This window comes from Sminthopsis crassicaudata, chromosome 1, assembly GCF_048593235.1.
Source record: "Sminthopsis crassicaudata isolate SCR6 chromosome 1, ASM4859323v1, whole genome shotgun sequence".
In the NCBI taxonomy this organism is placed as follows: domain Eukaryota; kingdom Metazoa; phylum Chordata; class Mammalia; order Dasyuromorphia; family Dasyuridae; genus Sminthopsis; species Sminthopsis crassicaudata.
Window position 1 is genome coordinate 270,872,246 of NC_133617.1, and position 5,394 is coordinate 270,877,639.

Below are 5,394 nucleotides of genomic sequence, written 5' to 3' on the forward strand. Positions count from 1 at the left end.
CAGGAGTGAAACATGGTTGCCCACTATCACATTACTATTCAATATTGTATTAGAAACACTAGCCTCAGCAATAAGACTTGAGAAAGAGATTAAGGGAATTAGCGTAGGTTATGAGGAAACCAAGCTATCTCTCTTTGCAGATGATATGATGGTATACTTAGAGAACCTCAGAGATTCTACTAAAAAAAAAACTATTAGAAAAAAGTCACAACTTTAATAAAATTGCAGGATACAAATTAAATCCACATAATTTTTTTATACATTTTTATACAACAAAATTCAATAGCAAGAGATACAAAGAGACATTCCATTCCAAATAACAGTCAATAGTACAAAATATTTGGGAATCTACCTACCAAAGGAAAGTCAGGAATTACATGAGCAAAATTACAAAACATTTGCTACAAAAATAAAATCAGATTTAAGTAATTAGAAAAATATTAAGTTCTCTTGTATATTCTGAGTGAATATAATAAAGATGACAATACTCCCTAAACTAATCTATTTATTTAGTGTTATATCAATCAGACTCCAAAGAAACTATTTTAATGACCTAGAAAAAATAACAACAAAATTCATATGGAAGAACAAAAGGTCAAGAATTTCAAGGGAATTAAGAAAAAAAAAATTCAAATGAAGATGGCCTAGTTGTACTTGATCTAAAACTATATTATAAACAGCAGTCACCAAAACCATTTGGTATTGCTTAAGAAATAGATTAGTTGATAAGTATAAGAGGTTCAGTTCACAGGACAAAATAGTCAATAACTATAGCAATTTAGTGTTTGACAAACCCAAAGATCCCAACTTTGGGGATAAAAATTCATTACTTGACAAAAACTGCTGGGAAAACTGGAAATTAGTATGTCTGAAATTAGGCGTGGACCAACACTTAAAACCACATACTAAGATAAGATCAAAATGGCTCCATGATTTTGGCATAAAGAATAAGATCATAAATAAATTAGAGGAGGATAGTTTACCTCTCAGACTTGTGGAGGAGGAAGGAATGTGTGACCAAAGAAGAACTAGAGATCATTATTGATAACAAATAAAAATTTTGATTACATCAAATTAAAAAGCTTTTGTACAAACAAAACTAATGCAAACAAGATTAGAAGGGAAGTAACAAACTGGGAAAACATGTTTACAGTTAAAGGTTCTGATAAAGGCCTCATTTCCAAAATGTATAGAAAACAGACTCTAATTTATAAGAAATCAAGCCATTGTCCAATTGATAAATGATCAAAGGATATGAACAGACAATTTTTAGATGATGAAATTGAAACTATTTCTTCTCATATGAAAGAGTATTCCAAATCACTATTGATCAGAGAAATGCAAATTAAGACAACTCTGAGATACCATTACACACCTGCCAGATTAGCTAAGATGACAGGAAAAAATATTGATGAATGTTAGAGGGGCTGTGGGAAAATGGGACACTGATGCATTGTTGGTGGATTTGTGAATGAATCTAACCATTCTGGGGAGCAATCTGGAATTATGTCCAAAAAGTTATCAAACTGTGCATACAGCAGTGCTCATATACTGGGCTCATATACAAAAAAATATTAAAGAAGGTAAAGGGACTTGAATGTGCCAAAATGTTTGTGGCAGCTTTTTTTTTTTTGTAGTGGCTAGAAACTGAAAAATGAATGTATGCCCAACAAGTGGAGAATGGTTGGGTAAATTATGGTATATGAATGTTATAGAATATTATTGCTCTGTAAGAAATGACCAGCAGGATGAATACAGAGAGGCTTGGAGATACTTACATGAACTGATTCTGAGTGGAAAAAATGAGCAAAACCAGGAAATCATTATACACTTCAACAACAATACTATATGAGGGTATATTCTGATGGAAGTGGATATCTTCGAGAAAGAGAAGATCTAATTCAGTTTCAATTGATCAATGATGGACAGAATCAGCTAAACCGAGAAAAGGAACACTGGGAAATCAATGTAAACTGCTTTAATTTTTGTTTTTCTTCCCATGTTATTTTTACCTTCTGAATCCAATTCTTCCTTTGCAACAAGAAATTTGGTTCTGTACACATGTAATGTATCTAGGATATATTTTAACATATCTAACATATATAAGAATCCCTGCCCTCTAGTGGAAGGGGTGAAGGGAAGGAAGGGAAAAATCGGAACAGAAGTGAATGCAAGGGATAATACTGTAAAAAATTACCCATGCATATGTACAGTCAAAAAAAAGGTATAGTATAGAATAAAAATAATTAATAAAAATAATAATAACAATGATAGTGGGGAAATTTGTTTCACTCTTGATCTTACTGGGAATGTTTATCCCCATTACATATGATGCTTACTGATGGTTTTAAATAGATGCTACTGATTATATTAAAGAAAAGTCCATTTATTCCTACACTCTCATATGTTTTTAATAGGAGTGGATATTGGATTTTATCAAATGCTTTTTCTGCATCTATTGAGATGATCACATGTTTTTTTGTTAATTTGGTTATTAATGTGGTCAATTATACTAATAGTTTTCCTAATATTGAACCAACCTTGCATTCCTGGTATAAATCCTACTTGATCATGGTGTATTATCCTGGGGATGATTTTCTGAAGTCTTTTTGCTAAATCATATTTACAATTTTAGCATCACTATTCATTAGGGAGATTGGTCTATAATTTTCTTTCTCTATTTTCAACCTACCAGGTTTAGGTATCAGTACCATGTCTGTGTCATAAAAGGAATTTGGTATGAGTCCTTCATTCCCTAATTTTTCAAATAGTTTATACAGCACTGGGGCTAATTGTTCTTTAAATGTTTGGTAGAATCTGGTCCTGGGAATTTTTTCTCAGGGAGTTGATTATTAGCTTGTTCTATTTCTTTTTTTTTTCTGAAATGGGACTAAAAATATGTAACGCTTCACAAATTTGCTTGTCATCCTTGCCCAGGGGCCATGCTAATTTTCTCTGTATCCTTCCAATTTTAGTATATGTGCTGCTGAAACAAGCATGATATTTTTTTCCAGAGACTTTATTGGTTCTTTTAATGCAGGAAATCTATATTTTTGTAAATATGCATCTATTTCAATTAAGTTGTCAGTTGTGATACTAATGTGGAAATACATTTAAAGTGTTTGTACACATAAGCCTACATAAAACTACTTGTTATTTCGGGGAAAGGACAGGAAGGAAGGGCAGGAGAAAATTTCAAATAGATGAATTTTGCAAGATATCTTTAATTTACAAAAACAAAATATAATTAAGCTAAATGAGAAATTGCCTTTAGATATTAAAAATATTCAATTTTACTTTCATATAATTGGATAAAATATTTCCTAATATTTCTTCTAATTTTATTTCAAATTATTTAATTTTTTAATTTTAATTTTATGTGTAGTCACATCCTTATTGGCTTTACATTCCCCTTTTTCACTTTTATTACTAAGTCATTTGGTTTTCATCTTTTTATATTCTAATCAAATTAAGCAATGATTTAGGCATTTTATGTTTTTTTTCCATACATAAAGCCATATTTAAGTTTTATTTCTTAGTTAATATTTTCCCTTATACCAATATTAGTATTTTATTTTATTTTCAGAATTTACATTTTGTTATTTAATTAAAATATTTAATTTGTTATTTGTTTGTTTTTACTTTTTCTCTGTTCATGTTCTACTTTTTTATTTGCAATTGATTTGTTTTGTCTTTCTTTTATTCATTTAATTTTCTTGAAAATTCAAAAGTTTATTTTCCCTCTTCACTTCCAATATTTTCAGGCACAGCCACATCCTCTACTATCTTAGTTACTAGGAAGAGTAAGCTCGAATTTTAAAACTAAAAACAAAGAAAAATGCTGCAAAACATTTTCCTGAACAATATTCACTTGTGACAATCACATAGTCAATAGATGATTCCTCTTGGATTCTTTTGATCTTCTGTGATATTATCTTTATAATTGAAATTTTTCTTTAATTTTCAAAACATGCAAGGATATTTTTTCCAACATTTAACCTTGTTGTATTCCAATTTTTCCTTCTCCTCCTTCCCTCTACTAGATGGCAAGTAATCCAATACATGCTCAATTCAATATAGGCATATATATTTATAGAATTACCTTGCAGCACACAAAAAATCAGTTAAAGAAGTTTAAAAAATGAGAAAGAAAATAAAATTCAAGCAAACCAAAAAAAAAAAAAGGTGAAAATGCTAGGTTCCCATCCATCCTCAGCTCCCTTAGTCCTCTCATCATCACAGCTCTCATCATCACAAGATCATTGGAACAGGCCTGAATCATTCTTTCCTTTTACTATCCTCCCTTTTCACCCCTACTTTCTATTATCCCCTTCTTCTTCATTGTCCTTGTTTGTCAGAATTCATCATCATATAATCACATTGTTGCTGGGTAGAGTGATCTCCTCTTTCTGCTCACTTCACTTAGAATCTGTTCATATAAATCTCTCCTGGCCTCTCTGAAATCATCCTGTTGATTGTTTCTTATAAAACAATAATATTTAAACATTCATATGCCATCACATTATGCATCCATTCTCCAATTGATGGGCATCTATTCAGGTTCAAGTTACTTGCTACTATAAAAAGGGCTGCCACAAACATTTTTGCACACATGGGTCCCTTTCCCTCCTTTAAGATTTCTTTGGGACTTAAGCCCAGTAGAAACACGGCTAGATCAAAGGGTATACACAGTTTGATAGCCTAGTTTTCTTTGATGATTTCCTAAAATAATTCTTCCAAGAGAGTCTTTTGAAATGGGGTCCACTTCATATCACCCTTTTGGGCTTCTTTTGGAGTTGGTTTACTTTCAGGAACCTCAGGGTTTGAGGTCTGTTCTCTCTATATATAATTGTCTATCTCTGTCATCTGTCCATGTCTGTCTAAAGTAAGAGTTCTTTTTCTTTTTCTTTTTTTTCTTTTTTGATCATTTTTAAAAGGTTGAGGTCAGCTCTTAAGGCAAAGAAGCTATAGCCACTTTAGTTGCCCTAGGCCCATGTGTCTGATTGACTTCCAGTGTTGTATAATCAAGGCCATGTTGTGTATTCTTCTTGGGCTCACTGGCTTACAATTTGCCTTTTGTATTTGTTTTTGGGTGTGTAGCAGCAAATCTACAAAATAACTAGCTTGCAACCAGTACAGAGTAGCCAAAGAGCCTCACAGTAGATTCTCCAGTACACTGACTCTCCCCTCCCCAGTACATTGCCCTAGCCTCCCTGTGCTGAGGTCTGGCATCAGCAGCCTCTCCCTCTGCCTGATTGAAACAGACTTTCCTGAAGTTCTTCCAAAGTATCTCTTTCTATAAACTTGTTTTACTCCAAATATTTGTGGGTTCTATCATTCTAAAATCAGTTAAGAGGCTTTATCTGCTGTTAATTTTGGGGAAGGTTCAAGGAG

The 5,394-nt window shown here is 32.1% G+C and overlaps 1 non-coding gene across 1 annotated transcript; it reads right to left on the minus strand.

Moving 5' to 3' along the window:
- Positions 1–2,892: 2,892 nt before the first annotated feature.
- On the minus strand, positions 2,893–2,999 carry LOC141552437 (U6 spliceosomal RNA). The gene has a single exon (XR_012485217.1). It is a non-coding gene; the product is annotated as a U6 spliceosomal RNA (small nuclear RNA).
- Positions 3,000–5,394: the final 2,395 nt, after the last annotated feature.